Source organism: Bos grunniens, chromosome 15 (assembly GCF_055505025.1).
Source record: "Bos grunniens cultivar Pamir isolate PY7600 chromosome 15, Bosgru_T2T1.0, whole genome shotgun sequence".
NCBI classification, from domain to species: domain Eukaryota; kingdom Metazoa; phylum Chordata; class Mammalia; order Artiodactyla; family Bovidae; genus Bos; species Bos grunniens.
Genome location: NC_141179.1, coordinates 34,489,815 through 34,515,748, shown reverse-complemented (window position 1 = coordinate 34,515,748; position 25,934 = coordinate 34,489,815). Strand labels below are relative to the sequence as shown.

General features: G+C 43.5%; 1 long non-coding RNA gene across 2 annotated transcripts; it reads left to right on the top strand.

Moving 5' to 3' along the window:
• Nucleotide 1: 1 nt before the first annotated feature.
• LOC147357638 (uncharacterized) lies at nucleotides 2–21,350 on the top strand. 2 transcript variants are annotated; one of them, XR_015142012.1, is made up of 3 exons: nucleotides 2–390; nucleotides 13,918–14,106; nucleotides 19,739–21,350. It is a non-coding gene; the product is annotated as an uncharacterized LOC147357638 (long non-coding RNA). The 2 variants fall into 2 exon arrangements; XR_015142011.1 differs by having other exon boundaries at nucleotides 30–390; nucleotides 19,096–21,350.
• Nucleotides 21,351–25,934: the final 4,584 nt, after the last annotated feature.

Sequence of the window (25,934 nt, the reverse complement as noted above, 5' to 3'; positions counted from 1 at the left end):
CTCCCCCGCCTTCCCCGGGCAAAGCCTGCCGCCTGCCTGGATTCTCCCGCTGTTGCCTCTCTCCAGCATTTAGCACTGCAGTGTAACTCGGGGACACGCGACCAGACAGTTCCTTTAAAACCAGACCATCAAGTTTAGTGCGGAAACCGACCTCAGAAGCGCAGCTCCCTGTGGCTGGGAGATGTTTAGCCCATCTGGAAGCCAGATCTCCGCGTTTCAGGCAAAACTATGACCAGGCAAGAGAGGAAGGCGAATGGCAGAGAGACGCAGGAGTCCACAGGTGACCTCTCCAGGATGGGGCGGAATCCGGATGGGTGGTGTGGAAGTCTGGAGCCTGCAAAGCAGGACAGGACCTGAGGTGTCGTCGGGTTCAAAGCGCTAGATTTGCAGGTGAGAAAACAGAAGCTCAGAGAGGTGCGTGAACTGGCTCAGGATCACACAGCTGGCTAGGGAAGTGGGGACTTTAGTTAATGAGCGTGTCAGGGCGTCCACGTTTCTACACCTACTAAGAACAGTCTGGGTGTGGAGTGGCCCCGGAGGAACAGTGCCATTCTCTTTCACTAACTCTTGCCCAGGGCACCCGTGTCTCTGGGGAGGTCACCCAAGCTCAGGGGAAAAAAAAAAATAGCCAATTTACAGGTTAACCCTTCATTCTACCAGGACAACTTCTAAAGCCATCCCTTCTTCCCAGAAAGCTGTGAAGAAGAAAAGCACCAAAGGGCAGCAATGCTTAACCCACAAAAAAAAGTGAAATGACAAATCTTTCTTCATTGCCGTCTTCAGAGGCCCCGCTAACACTGCTTTTAAACCCCCATTTTCCACTTATTATTTTCCCCTTTCGTCTCCCTCCCGCACATCATTCTGATCACTCTCTGCAACAGATATTTTCACATTACCCACAAAAGAGAACACATTTTTTCCCATCTACTGCTTACATCTACACTCATCCTAGCTGGCAGTATCAGCCTACAAATCAAGGGGCTTTCCCAGTGGAAGACTGGTGAGGGGCATCACAGCATTCTCTTTCCAGAAGTTGTTATTATCCCTGGCAGAGTCTTCTCACAAGTGAGAAGGAGGCATTTCATGACCTGGATGACAGAGCAATTCTGGAATTGCTTCTCAGGGCATTGGTATGTGGTCCATCCACACCTCCTTCAGGTGGGATCCAACATGTTCATGCACTCACATACTCTCTTTGGAGAAGTTATGATAGCTATTTTACAAGTACGTGCACCAAGGTAGCTCAGAGAAAAATGAAACCTCCCCAGGAGTTATACTGTCAATCAAGAAGGGGTCTTTTGTCAAATGCCTTTGAGAAGCAGGTAGCAAAATGAGGAAGAGAGAACTTGACATCTCCACCCTTGACCATATTTGTCACCTTGGACAGTTTCCTTAGTCCCTCTAAGCCTTAGTTTCCCTAAATGAAAAATGGAGAAAGTAACCAACCCTGCTGGGTTTCCCAGGTGGTGCTAGTGGTTAAGAACCTGCCTGCCAATGCAGGAGACATAAGAGTCATGGGTTCAATCCCTGGGTTGGAAAGATCCCCTGGAGGAGAGCATGGCAACCCACTTTGGTATTTTTGCCTGGAGAATCCCACAGACAGAGGAACCTGGTGGGCTATGATCCATGGGGTTTCACAGAGTCGGACACAACTGAAGCGACTTAGCCTGCAAGCAATGGATCCAGCCTTAGAAGTAAATGAGGTTCTGAATGTAGGCTGCTTGGAATGCAATAGGTTTTACCTGTTATTTGTATTGTTCATATTGTTATTCAGGGTCAGACAGTCCTTTTAGGGACCTCATACCTACACTACTAGCTAGATAACTCTGACCAAGTGGCTTAATCCCCACCCCCACCCTCCAACCCCGCCTGTGCTGCTTCTCTCTTAATCTAAGCTATCTTAATCACCAAAATATGGACAATAATATGTCCTTTTAGGACTGTTAGAGGATTAAATTAAATAAATAATGCATGTCAAACACCTAGCATGCTGCCTGATGCGTAATGAATATCCAAGGATAGTAGTTCCAACTTTTTCAAATATGTAGTGTTACCAAATATGTAATCCTGGACAAGTTAACTTTTCTCTTTTTTAAAAAATTTATTGTTTATTTTGGCTGCTCAGACTCTGCATTGTGGCACTTGGGCTTCTCTAGTTGCAGCACGCTGGCTTAGTTGCCGTATGTGGGATCTTAATTCTCTGACCAGGGATCAAACCTGGGCCCCCTGCATTGGAAGTGTTGTGTCTTATCCATTGGACTGACAGTAAAGTCCCAGTTAACTTTTCTAAGCCTCACAGGGTTGCAAAGATTAACATCACATCTGTAAATTATCTGGTACATGCACGCATGCTCAGTTGCTAAGTCGAGTCTGACTGGGACCCCACTGACTGTAGCTCGCCAGGCTCCTCTGTCCATGGGATTTCCCAGGCAAGAATACTGGAGAAGGTTGCCATTTCCTTCTTTAAGGGGTCTTCCCAACCCAGGGATTGAACCCTGCATCTTCTGCATCTCCTGCATTGCAGGCAGATTCTTTTTGCTTGTTTGTTTAGGTCCACTTTCATTTCTTGCAGCAGTGCTTTATAGTTGTAAGTGTAGAAGTCTTCTACCCACTTGCTTGGTTAAATTTTGCCTGAGTATTTTATTCTTTATAATGGTCTTGTAAATGGAATTTTTATTTTTTATGAGGTTTATTTATTTAATTTTTGGCTGCTCTGGGTCTTCATTGCTGCCCTTGAAGGGCTTTCTCTAGTTGTGTTATGCGGGGGGCTACTCTCCAGTCGCAGGCTTCTCTTGTTGCAGAGCATGGTCTCTAGGTGCCTGGGCTTCAGCAGTTGTGGCGCACAGGCTTAGTTTCACCACAGTATGTGGGATCTTCCTGGAACAGGAATCAAACCCATGTCTGCTGGACCACCAGCGTGTACATACATGCGTGCGAGCTAAGTCGCTTCAGTCCTGTCTGACTCTTTTCGACCCCACGGACAGTAGCCTCTCAGGCTTCTCCATCCACGGGATTCTCCAGGCAAGAATACTGGAGTGGGTTGCCATGCCCTCCTCCAGGGGATCTTCCTGACTCAGGGACTGAACCCACGTTTCCTGTGACTCCTGGGTTGCAGGCGGATGCAGGCAGATTCTTTACCACTGAGCCACCTGGGAAGCTGTCTGGTACATAGTAAGTGCTAAATATATGTTAATTACCTCCCTTCCCTTTTGAAACTGCTCACAATTTGTTTTTACCTGGAAGCATTCCCACCACATCTCAGTCGCTCATGATCTCACTCATTCTTTAGTTATACCAATTTTGTTTCATTTAAATACATTTACATTTTTCTCACATTCCCTCATTTATTTAGCAAAAATTTCTTGAGCCCTTATGTGCTGCCAGGCACTGTGCTCTGCTCTGACATGCATGTATTTCTTTTGAATGATTTTAAATTCCCAGGATCTGGGAATGTGTTTTAATCTTTCCCCACCTTCTATAGATGTAGTCAGAATCAGAGAGTCATTGAGCTAGAAGGAGGCCTAAAGATTTTATTGGTGAACGTTCTAATTTTATAGTCCAGAGCAGATAATTGAATTACACACAATTTTTTTGGAGTTTGTGTAAAAATCTATTTGACCAAAATGTTTTTGTTTTGGGGGAGGACTTATGCACATTTTGGAGCTTCCCTGGTGGCTCAGCGGTAAAGAATCTGCCTGCAATGCAGGAGATGCAGGTTCAATTCCTGGGTCAGGAAGATCCCCTGGAGGAGGAAATGGCAACCTGCTCCAGCATTCTTGCCGTGAAAATCCCATGGAAAAAGGAGCCTAGCGGGGCTACAGTCCATGGGGTCACAAAGAATCGGACTCGATTGATGCTACTAAGCAGCATATACATTTTAAAGCTAATGATGGCGGTGTCTTGCCTCCTTATCAAGTGCTCTTTGAACTATGCAAACTGTTCCAGAAACATACCAGTTCTTGCCAGTTGTTCCATGAACACTAATTTCTTGGACTGTTAATAGGTGACACTCCAACAAAGGGTTCTGTGGCCAAAAGTGTTTGAAAAATAATGGGTTAAAGAAAGTAAACCATGTTTTATTTTCTTTTTTTTTTCCTGTAAGACTTTCAGAACCTTTATTATGTTTATGGGTTTCCCAGGTGGCGCTAGTGGTAAAGAACCTGCCTGCCAATGCAGGAGTGGTAAGAGAGGCAGGTTTCATCCCTGGGTCAGGAAGATCCCCTGGAGGAGGGCATGGCAACCCACTCCAGTATTCTTGCCTGGAGAATCCCATGGTCAGAGGAACCTGGTGGGCTACCATCTATAGGGTCGTAAAGAGTTGGACACGACTGAAGCAACTTAGCACATTATGTTTATGAGCATATGAATTTCCGAGGGATATAGAGCAACTCTCTTGTTCAATGATCCGATCAGGAAACCCTTTCTCGTAAAGCTTTTGGGGAACCAGGGATCAAAGACACAGATTTAGGGAAGATGCTGAACCCTGGAAATACAGCCAACCAATGTGACTGCTACGTTTGTGTAACCTCCAGGGAGGAGTCTAGTGTTAATGCGTGTTGAGTATTCATTCAGTCAGTCTGCTTTCAAGGTCTAGAACTTATCTCACAGATGCAGTTCTAAGATGAAGGGGGCACATGTCGCCATGGGTCCCCTCCTCCCTGAGCAACTTGCTTGGCATGGGGAACAGGACAGACTCATCACAGCTATCAAGACCCAGTTCTTCCTTCCCCACTGATTCAAGCAAGTTTCCAGGGTACTTGGGGTGTAAAGCAGAGGTCCCCTACCTCCAAGATCTCATGCCCAATGATCTGAGGTGAAGCTGATGTAAAAATAATAAAAATAAAGTGCACAATAAATGTAATGAGCTTGAATCATTCTGAAACCATCCTCCACCCTAACCCATGGAAAAATTGTCTTCCACAAAACAGTCTGCAGTGCTAAAGCTTGGGGACTGCTGCTGTACAACACAGTGGTTACGAACGTGGGCTTTTGAGCTAGACAGTCCTCGGTATCAGTCCCATCTCTGTTTCTCACTAGCTGTTGGATATTTATTAGGCAAGCTGCTGAACCTCGTAAACCTCAGCTCTTTCATTTATGAAATTAGCATAATAATCTGCATGGAAATATGGCACTCAAACCCCTGGCACAGTGCCTGACACAGAAAAAGCACCTTAAAATCCTGGTGCCATTGCCAACAATGACGTGGTGGATGGTAGAGTGGTCTCGGCACTTCGTTGTCTACAGATAGCACAGTGATGCAACTGAGTTGCTGAACTGCAAAGCTCAGTCCATCTCCTTGCCCCTCTCTGCCCACAGGGTTATGTTCCCATCAAAAGTCACCCCATCAACTGCCCTGCTCCTTCAGAGCTGGGAGGAGTCGAGTGGTAGACGCTCTTTGAGCAAACTTAGAAGCAAGCTAAAAAAAAAAAAAGAGGGCTATTAATCACTAAGATAATAAACGTGAGTGCTAGTTGCTCAGTTGTGTCCAATTCTTTATGACCCCATGGACTGTAGCCTGCCATGCTCCTCTGTCCTTGGAATTTTCCAGGCAAGAATACTGGAGTGGGTTGCCATTTTCTCCTCCAGGGGATTTTCCCAACCCAGGGATCGAACTCCATGTCTCCCATATCACGGGCAGATTCTTTACTGTCTGAGTCACCAGGGAAGCCCAATATAATAAAAGGCTTTCTTTAATTGAGCAGCTGATAAACTAGGGGATTTCTGTTTCTATTCATCATTTATTTATATCTATAAGTGTCTGTGCTTCTTACAACCACTTGAAGAGGAAGGTGTCCACCTCCCACTGTAAAAATAAAAAACTAAGGTTCAGAAAGTTTATGGGGCAAGAGGCCAAATGGCAAAAATGAACAACTACCAGCTCAGGGAGTGTAGGCACATTGTGTGTATTGGTTAGTAGAGCACACGTTACAGGATGTGACTGCGCTGGGACTGTTTCTCTCTTTGATGGAAGGGGCAGTTGTGGAACAGATGTTAATTAATGCCCAATTAAGTAAGAAATGGAGCCAAGAAAATTCATTTCTCAATTGTTTTCCCCTAAGGGCTCACTCGCTGGACTCTGCCTGTCAGTCCATTATATGTGAAGGATACAGGACTCCCGTTAGACCACGAGAAGGAACTGTTTATCGTGGTAATCATCTCACAATATATGTAAGATGAGTCATTATGCTGTGCATGTTAAGCTTATACAGCGCTGTGTGTCATTCATAGCTCAGTAAAACTAGAAAAATGAATAAAAGAGCTATGGTGTCAGCAGATCAGAGAGGATTCTTTATATAAACAGAGAAATGAAGATATAATTTCTTCCCACTGGTAGCAGGAACCCAGGCAATTGGAACCAGGACACTGAATTAATGCTTCCTCTTTCCCTTTCACTCTCACTCAAAAAATCCTTTCAGACTCCTCCGTCCCCACCTTATCCTTCATCCCTAGCAAGAGACCCATGCCCCGGGTGAACGTGTGACTTCTTCCATACTCAGTCTTCATGCTGCTGCTGCTGCTGCTGCTAAATCGCTTCAGTCGTGTCCGACTCTGTGCAACCCCATAGACGGCAGCCCACCAGGTTCCCCCGTCCCTGGGATTCTCCAGGCAAGAATACTGGAGTGGGTTGCCATTTCCTTCTCCAATGCAGGAAAGTGAAAAGTGAAAGTGAAGTCACTCAGTCGTGTCCGACTCCCAGCGGCCCCATGGACTGCAGCCCACCAGACTCCTCCATCCATGGGATTTTCCGGGCAACAGTCCCAGAGTGGGGTGCCATTGCCTTCTCCGTCAGTCTTCACAATAACCTGTAACTCACTCTCTGGCTGTGCTCCTGATGGGGTCAAGTCAAAGCACCAGACACCGTTTGGCTGCAGCCTTAGCTGAGTAAAGGGCTGATTCCCATTCCTCCAGGAGGTCAGAGCCCTCTAGGCAGCCATGGCCGGCACCAACTCCTGGCACAAAACATAACCGGGCAATTTTTTTCAAGGGGATTTTGACAGAAACAAAGCTGATGTGAGAGAAAAGGCAAGAGGGGAGATGAGAGAAAAGCTTTGCTATTTCCTCAGGCAAACTATAACAAGAAGCTTCTGCAATAAAAATTGCACCTACATGGCTGAGATTGGAGGGGACGAATACACCCAAAGTCCATGTTCTCTCATCAGAGGAGGCTACTGTGTCTGTGGTTTTCAGAAATATCTGCTGTGTGGCAGTGTGGGTTGTATGTATTAAAAGCTGGGGTGCAGGGTGGGTGTAACACCAGCGTTTTATAATAACTGCTACAATGCATCAGATTTTGTACTGAATGCTGTCAATATAGGGGTTTCCCAGGTGGCACAGCTGGTAAAGAATCCACTTGCCAGTGCAGGAGATGCAGAAGACCAAGTTTTGATCCCTGGGTTGGGAAGGTCCCTTGGAGAAGGGTGTGGCAACTCACTCCAGTATTCTTGCCTAGAGAATCCCATGGACAGAGAGGAACCCTGTGGGCTACAGTCCATGCACTCCCAAAGAGTTGGACGTGACTGAGTATGCATACAGGTTCTCAGTATAAGATTTCCTGCCGTCTGGGACTTGCCTGGTGGTCCGGTGGTTGGGACTTCGCTTTCCAATGCAGGAGGTGGGGTTCAATCCCTGGTCGGATCAAAAAACAACAACAACATAAAGCAGAAGCAATATTATAACTAATACAATAAAGACTTAAAAAAAAAAAGATTTGCTTTCATTCTCACAGTAATCTTGTGAAGATAGTTTCATTATCCCCATCTGCACCATACAGATATCCCCTTTATACAAGAAAACACTGAGTTTTACCAAGGTTAAGCACCTTGACCAAAGCCATGGCATTATTTGATGTGGGAATATAAACCTTTATTTAATACTTTATCTGTGACAAATAATCACTTCAACTACCTCACATTTAAAACATATTCTTACTGGATAGCAAACAGTCTTGTCAAACATTTCTCCCAATGAAGAAACTGAGGCTCAAAGAGGGGAAGGAAGTCTATTAAAATCAAGTAAGCAGATGTACAACCACCCAGCAATCCCACTCCTGGGCATATACCTGGGGAAAACCATAATTACAAAAGATACATGCATCCCAGTGTTCATTGTAGCATGAATTACAGTAGCCAGCACATGGAAGTAACCTAAACATCCATCAGCAGAGGAATGGATAAAGAAGATGTGGCACATATATACACTGGAATATTACTCATCCATAAAAAGGACTGAAATTGTGCTACTTGTAGAGACATGGATGGACTCAGAGACTGTCATACAGAGTGAAGTAAGTCAGAAAGAGAAAAACAAATATCCTACATTAACACATATATGTGGAATCTAGAAAAATGGTGCAGATGAACCTATTTGCAAAGCAGAAATAGAGACATAGACTTAGAGAACAAATGTATGAAAACCAAGGGGAGAGAAGTGGGGTGAGATGAATTGGGAGATTGGGATTGCCGTATATACTGTGTATAAAATAGATAACCAATGAGAACCTACTGTACAACACAGGGAACTCTACTCAATGCTCTGTGGTGACAAAGAGGGGATATATGTATACCTGTGGCTGACTTATTTTGCTATACAGCAGAAACTAGTACAAGATTGTAAAGCAACTAAACTCCCATAAGAAAAACTCAAACAGGTAGAAAATGACATAATTGGGTCTTTAATTTTAAGCTTATTCTACCACCGAGTCACCCTAGCAAACAGAGACTTTCCAGATTTGGGGATCCTGATACTCCAAGAATCAGAAAACATGTCACCCCTTGCACAGTGCCCCTGCAAGGATTCCCACGGCCAAGCCAGTCACCAAGAACAGCAAATGCTAGAGGGGAAAATAAAGCCACGGAAGAATCCCTGGGATTTCCAGTCACTAGGCAGGGCTTCCAGGAGCTGGAGCCTCTCTATTTCTGTCTCTCACAGACCTTCAGTCCAAATGTTCAGTTTTTCCTGGGTAGAAAAAAAATATGCGTGATTACAGATCGTAGCAATAAAAGCATACCCTTACACAGCGCTTACAAATCTCAGCCACTGTTAAAAGGGATTTACGTTTTGATTACTCAATGAATGAGGAGTCATGCTATGAGGTTAGGGATATTATTATCTCCATCTTGTAAATGAGGAAAATAAGGCCCAGAGAGGTGAGGGAATTGGTGCAAGATGACGTTACTAGGAAGGGCAGAGATAGGATTTAAACCCCCCAGGAGGTCTGGTGCCAGAGTCCAAGTGCAAAGGAGCCGGTGGCTATCCGAGACATCATTAGCTGCTCCAATGAGGTCCTCTGGGCACCAGCTCACCAGAATAGATAATAAGCGAGACCCCGGGGGTAAGCGCCTGCATCTGAGGGAGAGATGTTTTGGGACCATCTTTCCCCCTCCTGTAAGCTGGTCTTCACCCATAGGCAGTTGGCTGATTCTTCTGCCCATCTCCCTGCCAGAGTCACCAGCTGCCCCTTGTCAGCCCAGCACAAAGGGAAGCCAGATTGGTTGGGGGCTGGGGTAACCGAGCCTCTCCCTCCGCTTGCCAAGCAGGGGACTTTTCTCCCCCTCCCCCTTCTCTTGGAAGCACCCATCTGGCCTCTGTCACTAGTCCAAGTGTGCTTTGAAAAGCCTGCTTTCAAGGGAGGGCAGTGGGAACCACGCCTGTTCATCCAATCAGGCACATTTTCCCTGATTGTCAACCCTGCAGGATCCGCTGTAATCCACGGCTCCACCAAGAATCCAGAGAGAGATGGACATCTCGGTCTCTCTTTGGGGCACGTTTGACCTCAGGGGTTTTAGGATGACTTCCTCCATCCTTTCTTCCCTCTCTGGGCATTGTGACACATTGTTGAAAAACAGAGACAAGAGGATATGGATAGGGTATGAAGAGGGGCATAATATGAAGTGGTGGGTAAATATACACCTAGAGCCCAGGAAACCAAGTTCGCTGGAAATATAAACTGTTTGAACTTGGGAAAATAAGTTCCCTTCTTTAGGCCTCACTTTTCTCATCTATAAAATGGGAAGAGTTGAATTAGATCCTTTGAGATTCCTCCCAGTTGTGTGAAATGGGAAGACTCCTCTAAGGGACACTATTTATATTTTTTATATTTAATCTTTTTTGTTATATATTTGGCTGTGCCAGGTTTTAGTTTCAGCATGCAGGATCTAGTTCCCTGACCAGGGTTCGAACCAGGACCCCTGCATTGTGAGCGCATTGGGAGTGTGGCGTCTTAGCTGTTGGACCATCAGGGAAGTCCCTAAGGGGCACTTTTTATTTATTTATTTTTTTGAACTTTTAATTTTTATTGGGGTAGAGCTGATTAACAATGTTGTGATAGTTTCAGGTGAACAGGGAAGGGACTCAGCCATCCATACACATGTATCCATTCTCCCCCGAACTCCCTGCCCATCCAGGCTGCCACATAACACTAAGCAGAGTTCCCTGTGCTGTACAGTAAGTCCTTGTTGTTATATCCATTTTAAATATCACAGTGTGTACATGACCATCCCAGACTCTCTAACTATCCCTTCCTAAAGTGTTAGTCACTCAGTCGTATCTGACTCTTTTGTGACCCTGTGGACTGTAGCCCGCCAGGCTCCTCTGTCCATGGAATTCTCCAGGCAAGGATACTGGAGTGGGTTGCTGTTCCCTTCTCCAGGGGATCTTTCTGATCCAGGGATTGAACCTGGGTCTCCCGCACTGCAGACAGATACTTTACCATCTGAGCCACCAGGGAAGCCCCATCCTCCCCTAAGGGGGAGTTTTTAAAGGAGAGAATGGGAAAGGTTGCCCCGCTTCTGCCCGAGGGGCGTCTCCTGAAACACTGAGCTCTTGTCCTCTAAGACTCCATCCATGCTGCACACAGTAGGGGTGGACAGACTGCTTGGCCACAGTTCTTGATCCTGAAGGAGGCAGGGCTCCCCATGGACTTCAAGCAGCAAGTGCTGTGAGTCTGGGTTCTGAGAAATATCCTATCCCAGACTCACTGATTCTCTCAGCTGAGCCTTTGTGGCTGCCAGTCTTCTAAGATCTTTAGATCTTTATTTGCCTCCTAACTTCACTCTCCTCTTCTGATCAATACAGAGAAAAAATCTGATGGGCCCTTCCTGGGTACAGGCAATTAGCTAATCAGAAATCTGGTTAATTAGCTTTGCAACGTGAAGTGTCTCACAGAGAAAACCTTATCAGGTTCCTCAGCCACGTCAGGCTTTCTCCCTGAAAGGCAGTGGCTACCGAGTACCACAGCAGGTCAGATATTTTATCTTTTAAAGGCTTTTTCTGTCTCTAATTTCTTCTAGTCTGAAAGAAATGAGACCAGGCTGAAAAGAAAACCACGTTAGTGCATGTGAAGCAAAAAGCAGAATGAGGAGACCAACGGTGGGAGCTGAGTCTTGACCAGGCAGCTTCCAACAGCACTAGGTATAGCTCCAACACCTATGAGCAATCAGCAAAGGCTTTTAGTAGCGAGGGCTGGGGATGACATGCCCTGTCCTTTGTCAAAGTCCCATTACTCATTCTCTGCCACCAGGTGCTTGGCCTAAGGACAGGGGCCACCAGAACTGGAGTTTGGCTGCAGGACATTGCAAACAAAGAGGCTGGAGACCTGTGCTTGGGGATCGACATGACAGCAGATAAAGAGAAAGTTCATCCAGGCAGATGGCATGTGACATCTGGAGGGAGTGGTGACAGGCACCATGCAGGGATCCAAGCAGGGAGGTCCCCAAACAAGTGATGCTCTGAAAAGAGGAGAACAAGAACAGCAACAGGGAGGTCTGTGGGGTGCCCAGCTCCTGGATCCCACTCCAGAAAGGGCTCAGTTCAGTTCAGTCGCTCAGTCATGTCTGACTCTTTGCGACCTCATGGACTGCAGCACACCAGGCTTCTCTGTCCATCACCAAGTCCCAGAGCTTACTCAAACTTATGTCCATAGATGGTGATGCCATCCAACCATCTCATCCTCTGTTGTCCCCCTCTCCCGCCTTCAGTCTTTCCCACCATCAGGGTCTTTTCCAATGAGTCAGTTCTTCACATCAGGTGGCCAAAGTATTGGAGTTTTAGCTTCAACATCAGTCCTTCCAATGAATATTTAGGACTGATTTCCTTTAGGATCGACCGGTTTGATCTCCTTGCAGTCCAAGAGTTCAGAAAGGGCTAGGAAGAAGAAAAAAGATCCTAGCTCAGAAGACCTGGGTTCTGGGAAAGTCACAAAGTCCGGACTATTTACAGATGACTAAACCGAAGGCCAAGGGGCTTCTCCTGTGGCTCAGTGGTAAAGAATCTGTCTGCAATGCAGGAGATGTGGGTTCGATCCCTGAGTCAGGAAGATTCCCTGGGGATGGAAATGGCAACCCACTTCACTGGGAAATGGCGTGGACAGAGGACCTGGCAGGCTACAATCTATGCATTCGCAAATGAGTCAGACACGACTTAGTGACTAAACAACAATAACAAAAGTTTACATCACCGGCACGTGGCAGAGCCGGGATGCAAACTCAGGCAGCCAGAATCCAGATCCTGGATACATCGCCTTTCCACTACTGCCTCCCAGAACAAGGCTGGAGCTACGTGTGCAGGCAGTTTAGGGGCCTGATGGGAACAGGGGAGGTCATTACAGAGTCAGTGCTGGAAAATGTTTACTGAATGACTATAAATGCTTACGTGAAGAGCCTCTCCTGTAGTTCCTAGGGAGGCTACAGACTCGGGAGGCAACAGTAAGAACAGGGAAGTGAAACCCCAATTCAGTAAAGAGACACTCAGGAGAGCCTCTAGTCACTCTAAGAGTCCAGGCTCAGACAGTGTCATCCCAGAGTGCCGAAATAACATACCGAGTGCAACCTCAGACCCAGAGTCAGTAATCCTGAGAAATTATGGAAAAATGAAGCCCTGAGCTCAACTGTAGTTTCCAGAAAAGCAGGAAAGAGGAATGGCAACCCACTCCAGTATTTTCACCTGAAGAATCCCATGGACAGAGGAGCCCGGCGGCCTACAGTTCATGGAGTTTCAAAGAGTCGGACATGACTGAGCAACTAACACACACACTTGGATAGACTTACTACGGACATTACTATGGATGTCAAAGTATGCTTATTAAATCCTTGTGTATATCTTTCATTCATTCAACAAACATTAATTGGGAACCTGCCGTGTGGGATAACATTAATTAGCAAGACAACTAAACATCTTTTTGTGCACCTCTATATTCATTGCAGCCTTGTTTATAATAGCCAAGATATGAAAACAGCCTAAGTGTCCAGTGACTGGTGAGTGGATAAAGGAGATGTAGTGTGTATACATACAATGGAACATTACTCACCCATAAAAAAGATGATACTTTGCCATTTGGGACAACATGGATGGACCTTGAGTGTATTATGCCAAGTGAAATAAGTCAGATGGGAAAAAGCAAATACTGTTTCACTTATATGTGGAATCTAAAAAACAAAACAAATGAACAAACAAAACACAAGACTCACGGCTACAGAGAACAGACTGGTTACCAGAGGGAGGGGCGTTGGGGAGTGGGCAGAATGGGTAAAGGGAATCAAGAGGTATGAACTTCCAGTTATAAAATAAATAAACTGTTGGGGTGTAATGCATAGCATGGGGGTATAGTCAATAGCATTGTATTAACTTTGGTGATAGACTTACTGTGGTACATTTATATACTTGCAAGGTATGTAAATGTTGAGTCACTATGTTGTACCTCTGAAACTAATATAATATTGTTTGTTAATTATATTTCAATTAACAATAATCTTTTCTCTCACCGGGAAGAGTCAGAAAACAAACAAGTAAACAAAGGAAATTTCAGATAAGGGTAAGCGCGAAGAAGGAAATTAAGCACAGCCATGGCTAGAGAATGATAATGAGTGAATTGTTAGCAGGCTAATAATGATTAGCCAGAATGATGGGGACGCTTCTCTGCAGATATTTGAGCTGAGACTGAGGTGATGAAAAGGAACCGGACATACAGACATCTGGGAGAAAGTTGTTTCAGGAAGAGACAACAGAAGGTGCAAAGTTCCAGACTCTTGAGTGAGGTTGGCATGCTTCAGGAACCAAAAGAAGTCCACCTACGTGTCTGACCTACGGCAAGGGAAGTGGATATCTCAGGAGGTGAGTGGGGAAGCTGGAAGGTTGGCAAAGCTTTGTAGACTGCAGCCAGGAGATTTTGTCCTCAGTGAAATAGGAAGCAGGAGAAGAATGTGAGCAGGAGAATGACATGATTCAAATTACTTTTTAAAAAATTCCTTATTTTTGGCCGTGCTGGGTCTTTTGCTTTGTGTGGGCTTTCTCTAGTTGTGGTGAGCGAGGGCTTCTCACTGCGGTGGCTTCTCTTGTTGCAGAGCACGGGTTCTAGGCGTGCGGGCTTCAGGAGTTGTGGCGCATGGGCCTACGTGCTCCGAGGCATGTCGCATCCTCCCGGACCAGGGATCAACCTCATGCGTTGGCAGGCAGATTCCCATCCACTGCACCACCCGAGAAACCCCTCAAATTACTTTTTAAGAAAATGGCTCTGGCTGCTCTGTGGAGAGCAGTTTGGAAATAGGGTGGAGCAGACACTGGAAACAGTGAGAGACTCAATGCATTTGTTTAGAGGTGAGAAGGTGGTGGCTTGACCAGTAGTGGTCCCAGTAAAGAAGGTGCAGTGGGTCAGATTCAGAGTATATTTTGGAGAGAGAGATAAAACCTTTAACTTTTGAGCAAATATAAATGTATTTTTGTTTTTTATAATTTTTTGTTGAATGAGCTAAGCTCCCTCAGGCGGAATTCTAAAGTAGCGCTGCTGGAGCTTTGGACTTGGCCTTCCGTGTGTCAGTACCATCACCTCCCTTTAAGGTTATGACCTGCACGGTTGCTTCTGGTATAGTGTCTCCCTCGTGGCCATCCCAGTAACAGTGTAATTTGGCTCCCGTATTTGTGAACTGCAGCTCTGACAGCGTACCACGCACTTTCATTACAGCCAAACTCTAATCAACTCTGGCCAGGCTGATGGGGGATTTGTTTTTGTTTGTTTAGCCACTCAGTCATGTCAGACTCTTGCTCCATGGACGATAGCCCGCCAGGCTTCTCTCTCCATGGGATTTCCCAGGCAAGACTAGTAGAGTGGGTTGCCATTTCCTCCTCCCAGGGATCTTCCAAACCCAGGGATCAAACCTGTGTCTCCTGCATTGCAGGTGGATTCTTTACCACTGAATCGCCAGGGAAGCCCACGGGGGATTAGATGGGCAGCACCTTTAGATGGGTTCAGCTGGTAAAGAATCTGCCTACAATGCAGGAGACCTGGGTTCTCCTAGGATCTCCTGGTTTCTTCCTGGGTTGGGAAGATCCCCTTGAGAAGGAAAAGGCTACTCACTCCAGTATTCTGGCCTGGAGAATTCCATGGAATATATGGTCCATGGGGTTGCAAAGAGTCGGACACGACTGAATATAAATATATAGTGTGTGATGGCTGTTGCAGGGGGGAATCCAGTACCCAGAGAGTTTTTATGAGTCCCTGGCCCATTTTACCATGTTTACAATCTAATTGGGTTTCTTGATCATTCCCATGGCATCTAATCTACAGATTTGGTTGGCCTAGTTCCTCCTAGACTGTGTACCATTTACATACAGTATTTTTTTTCCTGCACCACCCACAAAAGCAGCCTGGATGCCTGTGGTTCTTTCATTAGCTGGGTACAGAAAATTTGGCTGTCACTAAGCCCACGAAGCACAGAGCTAGTTGCTGCAGTGAGAAAAAGGGCTTTTGGAAGATTTGAGGTGCTCCTTTTCCTCTCAATATGGCTGTGAAAGAGACTTCTAATAGGAAAACAAGAAACTGTTGTGACGTTCTAAGATTATATAAGTGACCAGTCTTACACCAAGAAACTAACTTGTAATTTCATTGGTGTTTCAGTTACTGAGTCTATCCTAGGAATCTATTTCTCTTGCTGAGAATCTGGCATCTTTTATTGCCTTCATCCCCGCCACCCCCTCACCAAAAAAAAGAAGCAGTTTACTCTGGAGACAGAGAGTCATGTAGGATCATAATCCCAGCAGACAAATGGAAGGAGACAGCAGTAATAAATATTCTTTTTTTTTTTTTCTAATTTTATTTTATTTTTAAACTTTACATAATTGTATTAGTTTTGCCAAATAGTAATAAATTTCTTGCTAAGAGAGCGCAAAGGAAGTAAAAGCTCGTAGCAACTTGGGAGCACCAGCTGCTTAATAATAAAGGCAATGATAACAGGAATCCTTGGCCAGGCTGCAAGCACAGCTTTTAGTTACAGGTGTCAAAACCTGAGTGTCAGGTCCTGGCTTTATTACTGTCATTTAGTAAGCTGTTGGTGTTTACTCCCAACACAGATGTTTTTCTCTGATGTCAGAAACACAAGGCTTTTTCTCTCTGATTTCCCGAAGTCGCCCAGTCTTGGGGCCCATACTCTTCTCCATTTTCTCCTAACCCAAGATTGCTGGATTCTTTTGCTGCAAAGAGAAAGGGAACTTGCTTTCCAGAAAGGCTAAAATATTCCATCTGTGTTCATTGAGCTATTACGTCCTAGTCTGTCTGAGGGCATGGTATACAATTACCAAAATGAAGCTAGTAAAAAAAAAAAAACAGCCCTGTTTTCTTTTTAATTAAACATATTCAATAATAATAAATAAATACATAATATATTTGTATAATATATAACGTAATATACCTAAATATATTATAAAATAAATATATTATTAAATGGGCTTCCCTGGTGGCTCAGTGGTAAATAATCCACCTGCCAATGCAGGAAACACAGGTTTGATCCCTAGATCAGGAAGATTTCCTGGAAAAGGGAATGGCAATCTGCTCCAGTATTCTTGCCTGGGAAATCCCATGGACAGAGGAGCCTGGTGGGCTACAGTCCATGGGGTCGCAAAGAATCAGACACGACTTTTCAACTAAAACAACAACATATTATTAAATATACTTACTAATAATAAATAATTTCATGTATTTGTCAATAGCAACTGTTTTCTTTTTACCTCAACTCCATTTGTTGATCACAAGCCTCAAGAGTTGTAAGAAGTGAGACAGTTCCCTCCAGGAACTGGCAATCCAGTTTGGGATAAACACAGGACGATAGTTTAAGTATGAAATAAATTGTATGAGAACAAGGGATCTTATGGGTTATGGGGTGATAGCATTTGGGGTGAGTCTTGAGAGTGGCGGCACGGTAGGAAGTAGCAGAAGGAGACTGAGGAAATGGACCAGGCATGGATGAGAAGGGAAATCGTCTTAGCTCTAGAGCCTGAGCTACTAAGGACAGCTGAGCAGTCTTAGATTATGGCTGTGGATGAAGAAAACTTCGGTGTAATTCACAAAAGGGTTGATGCCAGGAAAGTGTTCTCTTTCCTGGACAAAGAAATGTGAAATTCCAGGTGGATAGGTAAGAATGTTGAGTAAAAGAAAGCTTCACTATGATTCTGAGAGATCTGCTCATTTCCTGAGAATAACTAGAGTTCCAGGAATTAGAATCCCACTCACCGGGGAGAGGGTTGGCGAGCATGGTATGCGTCCTGTCAGGTGGGCTCATTCTAATGGGGGCCAACATTCTAATCTTGGAAAGAACATGGAGCATTATAGAGGGTAACAGATAGACTTTAGAAATGAGTGGAAGGTCCAAAACAAGAGCCTGGTTTGAGTCAAAGTAAGACGTCCAAAGGACCATTCCTCAGAGGTGCGCTGGCCTCCAGACTTAGGCAGCTCACATCAGATATTCATTTCTGTGTAGCAATATGTCTCCATGCCAAGCCTCACCAGGTGGTAAAGCTGAGCTGCTGGCATTTTTTTCTGCCCTGAACAGGTTCTAGGGCTTGTACATCTGCAGGCAGTGCCATGTGTGTGGAGTGCCAGAGGGGAACACAGCAGGTGAAAGGAGACAAGGCAAACCTCTTCCTCTTTGGCAATTTCTGACTGCATGCTCCAAGGGACTTGCTGCAGGATAGCAAAGGCTGGTTGGGACACGCTATGTGAGACGTTATCAGTCTCCCAAGAGCAAAGCAGTGAGTGGCAAGCAAGAAGGAGAGTGTGAGAGAGAGGTCAAGTCTGACCTGCCAGAGGGTGAATACTGGTTGCAGTAGTGATGCCAGGAGACTGTTTTGGGTGGGACTTGAGGTGAGGAACACAAGTCTGGGACTCCACCATACACTGAAGCCCTGGAAGGAGAGCAAGGAGCATACAGGGGGTGGGGCAAAGTCACCAACATGGTCCCAAACTGGCGGCACCCCCTCGTTACTGTTAAAAGCAAAAGCAAATCTTCTCTGCAAGAAAAATTCTCCAGTCTCCATGTTAAGCCTGCAGATGTTCCATCTATTATAACAAACAGCGAGCTCACAAAGATCAACTAGAAAAAGAAGGTAAGCCACTGTTACTGAGATTTGGTTGGAATAGCATACAATACATTTAGAATCTTATGGATTACAGATATGAGACCTATCAAATATACTCTCCCAATTTTTCTCACTTTCCCCTTCCCCTCCATGTCTGCATGTCCATTCTGTATGTCTGTGTCTATTCCTGCCCTGCAAATAGGTTCATCTATACCATTTTTCTAGCTTCTGTATGTATGCATAAATACACAATATTTGTTTTCCTCTTTCTGACTTACTTCACTCTGTATGACAGACTCTAGGTCTATCCACAAGACCATCATAATTTAAAGGCAGCTTTTAAAAACAACCTTATTGAGGTATCATTGACATAAGATTAACCATATATATTTAAAAATACCTTTGATAATTTTGATATGTGGTAATACATGCATAGAAACTTAATCCACAATAAAGTGAACTCACCAATCACCTTCAGAAGTTTCCTGGAGCCACTTTGTAATCCTTTCCTCCCACCCCTTCCCGCCTCCCCGTCCAATCGCAGCCCCAGGCAGCCACAGGCCTGCCTCTGTCACTATAGATTATAAATTTTCATTTTCTAGAATTTTATACCAAAGAAATCATATAGTACTTTTCTTTTGTCTGGCTTCTTTTATTCTTTTTTTGAGAGTTCTTTGATGTGGACCATTTTAAAATTCTTTATTGAATTTGTTGCCATATTGCTGTTTTAGTTTTTCTGGTTTTTTTGGCCCCCAGGCATGTGGGATCTCAACTCCCCAACCAGAGACTGAGTCCACCACACCCCCTGCATTGGAAGGTGAAGTCAACCACTGGACCACTGGGTACATCCCCAGTTTCTTTCATTCTACATAATTATTTTGAGATGCATCCATATTTTTGTGTATACCAATAATTCAAAATCTCTGTTCCCAACTAGTATTCCATAATCTAAGCATATCACTCTCTGTTTATCCATTCACCTATTGATGTTTATTTGGGATTGTTTCTGGTTTGGGGCTATTAATAAGTAGAGCTATTCTGAATATTGATGTGAAAGTCTTCGAATGAAAGATATTTACCATTTCTCTTGAGTAAACACCCAGGGATGGAAGGCCTGCATCATGTGACAGTTGTAAGTCTACCTGCTTCACAAGCTGCTAAACTCTTTTCTAGTGGGAGTTCCAGCCCCCTCACGTTTCCATCAGCACTTGGTATGGTAAATCATTTACATTTCAGCCATTCTTAAAGCTGTGATCTCTCACTGTGGTTTTGGTGTTTTTTCAATTAATCAATTAGTTTCTTTGGCTGGGCCAGGTCTTAGTTGCTGCACACGGGATCTTCACTTTCGGCACGTGGAGTCTTTAGTTGTGACGTGTGAACTCTTGGTTGTGGCATGCAGGATCCAGCTTTGCCCAGGGATCAAACCCAAGCCGCCTCCATTGGGAAGTGGGAGCCTTAGCCGCTGGACCACCGGGGACATCCCTCTCACTGTCATTTTGATTCAATTTCCCTGCTGCTGCTGCTGCTGCTGCTGCTGCTAAGTCACTTCAGTCACGTCTGACTCTGTGCGACCCCAGAGACGGCAGCCCACCAGGTTCCCCCGTCCCTGGGATTCTCCAGGCAAGAACACTGGAGGGGGTTGCCATTTCCTTCTCCAATGCATGAAAGTGAAAAGTGAAAGTGAAGTCGCTCAGTCGTGTCCGACTCCTAGCGACCCCATGGACTGCAGCCTACCAGGCTCCTCCATCCATGGGATTTGCCAGGCAAGAGTACTGGAGTGGGGTGCCATTGCCCTCTCCCTAATGACTAGCGATTTGGCACAGTTTTTCATGTGTATATTTGTCAGATACATATCTTCTTTGATGTCATGTCTGTTCAAATCTTTAGCTCATTTTTCTACTGGGTTGTTTGTTTTTTATTATTGAGTTTTAAGATACTACTGTTGACTGAATTGTGTCCCACAAATTCATACGTTGAAGCACTAACCCCCTATCCCACTACTTCATGTATTTGGAAACAGAAGTTTTAGAGGTTAATTAAGATTAATGAGGTCATAAGTTTGGAGTCTAAGAATTGGTGGCCTTACAGGAAGGTAGTGCCTGGGCCCTGAGGACAGGCTGTGTGAGGACACGGGAAACAGGCTGATGCTACGGGTCAGAAAGAGTCCTCACCAGCGCTCAGCCCTGCTGGCACTCTGATCTCAGATTTCTAGACTCCAGAACTGAGAGAAAATAAATTTCTGCTGGTTAAGCCACCCAGTCAATGGGATTTTTGTTATGAATCCTGAGCACACGAGATGGATTACATATATCTGATACATATGGATATGTAGACATACACCCACATGTATGTAACATATGCATTTTTCTTATTACAAGCCCTTATGAGATATATGCTTTGCAAATACTTTCTCACAGTCTCAGGCTTTTTCTTCCATTTTAAAAACTGTTTATAGAAGAACAGATGTTTTTAGTTTTGATAAAGTTCAATTTATTAATTCTTTCTTTTTGGAAACATGCTTTGTGTGTCAAATATAAGAAAACATCGCCTAACTCAAGGTCCCAAAGATTTTCTCCTGTGTTTTCCCTTAGGAATTTTATAGGTTTATGTTTTAGGTTTCAGTCTGTAATTAATTTTGAGTTAATTTGTGTTTCATGCAAAGTATGAAGCAAAGTACAGTGGGGGTTTTCTTCATGTAGAAATACAGTCACTACATATTGTAGCTTTATAATAAATTTTTAAGTCATGTAGTGTTAGTCTTCCAACTGTATTCTTCTTTTTTCAAAGTTGTTTTGGCTACTGTAGGTCTGCATTTCTAAATAAATTTTGGGATCACTTTGTGATTTTCTTTTTTAAAATATTTATTTTGCTGCACAGGGTCTTAGTTGCAGACTATGGGATCTTAGTTCCCTGACCAGGGACTGAACTCGGGCCCCTTGCATTTGGAGCATGGAGTCTTAACCACTGGACACCCAGGGAAATTCCTCAATTAAAAAAATATATAAATCTGCTGGGATTTTGATTGAGATTTCATTGAATATATACACCACTTGGGGGGAATTAACATTTTAGCAATGGTGGGTGTTTCTGATCTTTGAACACAGTGCGTGCGTGCTAGGTCACTTCAGTTGTGTCCACCTCTTCAGGACACTATGGACTGTAGCCTGCCAGGCTCCTCTGTCCATGGGATTATCCAGGCAAGAATACTGGAGTGGATTGCCGTGCCCTCCTCCAGTGGATCTTCTCCACCCAGGGATCAAACCTGTACCTCCTGCATTGCAGGTACATTCTTTACCCCTGAGCCACCAGGAAAGCCCCTTGAACACAGTATGTCTCTCTATTCACTTAGGCATTTTTGCCAGATTTATCCCTATGTATTTCATTTTTTGAATGTCATGAAAATGATTTTAAAAATTGTTTCAGTTTCCATTTATTCATTACTAGTAAATAAATATACGAGTTTAAAAATATCAACCTTGTGTTCTGCAAACCTGCTTAATTCACTTACTAGTTCTAATGGCTATTTGGGGGTAAATTCCATCAGGTTTTCTATCCATACAGTCATATCATCTATGAATAAAGACAGTTTTATTTCTCCCTTTCCAAACTAGATGTTTCTTTTTTTTCTCTTGTGCTTCAAGAAATTTTTGATCATACTTAGTCTAACTTATCATTGTACACATGCAACTAAAGTTCAGAGAGGTGATATTTCAAGACTCCTTGTTCAACAAATAAAAGACAAAAACTCGGTAGCATACAGCAATTAGCATTTATGTAGGTCAAGAGTCTGCAGAATTTGTACGTGATCTGGATTAACGTCTAATGCAGGTTGGCTAGGTCACTTTATCTTGTCTGGGCTCGCTCTTATGCTTGGTGTTGGCTGCTTGGTGACTGATCTAGGGTACAGTTGGGATGACTGGGGGTGAATAAGCTGTTTTACATGTCTTATACCCTATGTCAAGTTAGCCAGGTCAGGAGAAGATTATGCAATTTGGGAAAGAACTATTGGTAATGCTACTGAGGCTCCAAGATTGCTTGTCACATACCATTATTATGACCGTACACACCAGCCTAGAAGTGCTACATCTGTCAGGTTCAGTAGGTTTTGTTAGAATCTCAGTTTTTGTCTTTTATTTGCTGAATAAGGAGTCTTGAGGGCAAAAGTAACTAACAGAAATGCACAAACATTTTTCAAGCCTCTGAAAATTTTGCTAACATTCCATTGATCAAAGCCATGGCCAAGGGGACTTTCCTGGTGGTCCAGAGGTTAATACTCTGTACCTCCAATGCAGGGGGCACAGGTTCCATCCCTGGTCGGGGAACTAGGATCCACGTGCTGAGGGGTGGGGCCAAAAATAAATAAAAATAAATAAAATAGCCTATTCCTAAACTAAGATCATGGCATCTGGTCCCATCACTTCATGGGAAATAGATGGGGAAACAGTGGAAACAGTGTCAGACTTTATTTTTTTGGGCTCCAAAATCACTGCAGATGGTGATTGCAGCCATGAAATTAAAAGATGCTTACTCCTTGGAAGGAAACTTATGACCAACCTAGATAACATATTGAAAAGCAGAGACATTACTTTGCCAACAAAGGTTCGTCTAGTCAAGGCTATGGTTTTTCCTGTGGTCATGTATGGATGTGAGAGTTGGACTGTGAAGAAGGCTGAGCGCTGAAGAATTGATGCTTTTAACCTGTGGTGTTGAAGAAGACCCTTGAGAGTCCCTTGGACTGCAAGGAGATCCAACCAGTCCATCCTAAAGGAGATCAGTCCTGGGTGTTCATTGGAAGGACTGATGCTGAGGCTGAAACTCCAATATTTTGGCCACCTCATGCGAAGAGTTGACTCATTGGTAAAGACCCTGATGCTGGGAGGGATTGAGGCCAGGAGGAGAAGGGGACGACAGAGGATGAGATGGCTGGATGGCATCACTGACTCAATGGACATGAGTTTGAGTAAACTCCGGGAGTTGGTGATGGACAGGGAGGCCTGGCGTGCTGCGATTCATGGGGTTGCAAAGAGTTGGACACAACTGAGCAACTGAACTGAACTGAAGCTTTCTTTTTAAAAAAAAAAAAGGGCTAAACCCAGAGCCAGAATGGGAGGACTCTCTAAAGTTACAAGGACATGGGTACAAAAAGACTCGAAGAACTGGTCTTTAATGCAATCGTTGATGGTGAGAGCCAAGGGGTTGGAACAGATCGTAGCAAAGAAATATCACACATCTTGGCTCTGAGGCAATTACTTTTGCATTTTACCTTCTTTGGTAGAATGACTAGTAACATTACTAATAGTTTTTTCCCAAATTGCTGTGGCAAGATCTGAGAAGTTCTGAAGAGTAGAGAATAATGGGTGGGTTCTGAGTGGACACTTCGCTATGTACAGTCTTCAAGAACTCTTCAAAGGCAGAGACCAGGCAATACTGAAGAATTCATTAAGTAAATGGATTCTGGTGTCCAAAATGTCATATATTAATTAGAACATTTTTTATTGCAAGTGACAGAACTCCAAGAGAAACTGGTTCAAGCAGAGAAGGAACTTTATAGCTCCTATAACTGAAAAAAATCAAGAAATATATGAAGCTTCAGTTACAGCAGAATCCAAAACCTCAAATAATGACTGTGACAGTTTCTGTCCACCTCTGGACTTGAAATTTCTCTGCCTTTGTTCTCAGGCACTCTCTGTCCACGAGATGGGGTGCCAGCAGCTCTCAGCTTACACCCTCCAGTTTAACAATTCCATGGGGAAAGATCTTCATTTTCCTAATAATTCCAATAAAGCTCTAAAATTAAGCTCACTGTTTTAAACTCTGTTACCTTCCCAGCCCTGAATCTGTTCTTAACTGAAAGGAATGGAAAATTCTTCTTGGCCAACTCTGCCTTGGACTTGAACTTGAGAGAACCCTGCATGTCACAAACTTATTTATTTATGATGGACACTGTGCCACTCAGGAATCTGTTATCGACACGGACGCAGCAAAACCCGTAAACCTAAACAGCCACTCCTGGGACTCACCAGTTAGACCCAAGGGAATTATTCTCACATGTCTTGACCTGTGTCCTCAAAATAAAGGAAAAACTGTATCAAAATGTTATGTTTTGTGGGCTATGTTGCCCCTGACATTGGGAATAGATACTATTTTGGAGGAAGCAGAGAATTGTAGTGGCAGAATTATTTAAGGTAAGAGAATAAGCACTTAGGTAATTATATATTTTTAATAACTTGTTGGGGTCACAAAGAGTCGGACATGACTGAGTGACTGAACTGAACTGAATAATTTGTTAATGTGCCATGTTCTTCTGCCCAGATAGCAAGAATGCTATAGACGTTAGCCTGATGAGATATCTTTTCCCAGTGCTTTTAATTGCCCATGTTCTTATTCTCCTCATGTTTCATTTCACGGCTCTACAGATACTCACAAATTAGCTTCATAATCACAAGCTGGTGGCTGAGCAATATTTTACAATATTAAATAATTCATACTACTCGAATGTTTTTCTATACATAGGTATAGATATAAATGTAGCATGCATGGAGTGTGATACTGATTCTTTTTTCTTTGCTCTTAAAAGTGTAGTTGATTTACAATGTTGTGTTAATTTCTGCTGTATAGCAAAGTAATTCAGATATATATATATATCGTCTTTTTCATGTTTTTTTTCCATTATGGTTTATCACAGAATATTCAATATGGTTCCCTGTGCTATACAGTAGGACATTATTGTTTGATATTGATTCTTTTTTTAATTTTTAAAAAATATTCATTTATTTATTATTCACATTTTTGGCTGTATCTGGTCTTAGTTGCAACATGCAGGGTTATTTGCCCTGTGGCATGTGGGATCTTAGTTTCCTTACCAGGGATCGAACCTGTGTCCCCTTCCTTGGAAGGTGGAGTCTTAACCCCGGGATCACAGGTGAAGTCCCAATACTGATTCTTCACATAGGCAACTGGATGATCATTTTTGAATATTTTTGTTTTTTGTAAGAGATGCCAATAAGGTGTATAGAAATTCCCCCCAATTAGTATTTCAGCTTTGTTCAAATAATTGTTAGTTAAAATTATAGTTTGTTTGGCTTTTTAATTTTAAGAGAATGTTGAGTATTGTAGAAGAAAAATTAACATTTTTGAAAAAATATGAAAATAATTTTATGTTAATATATTTTATTGCTACTTTCTGGATATATGTTCAAGTTTTATATGCTTTTGTTACCATTATATTTTCTTTTTAATTCCATTAGAACAGGGGTTGACAAGCCATATGAATTACTGACTGTATTTGTAAATAAGGCTTTACAGGCACACAGTCAGGCCTATTCATTTATTATTTAGCGCTGCTTTCACATACAATTGCAGGGTATAGTTGTTGAGACACAGACCACGTGCAAAGCTAAAATATTTACTATCTTGCCCTTTTAAAAAGGTTTACTGACCTTGGTTTAGACTACTGTCAATAGAACACAAATTTTATGAAAATATTTATTATATAACGTAACGTTTGTGATTGTGCTAGGATGGAAACAAGACACATATATTTTGTAGAAAAGTATATAATAATTCATAAAATATGCATTTTACTATGCATCTGG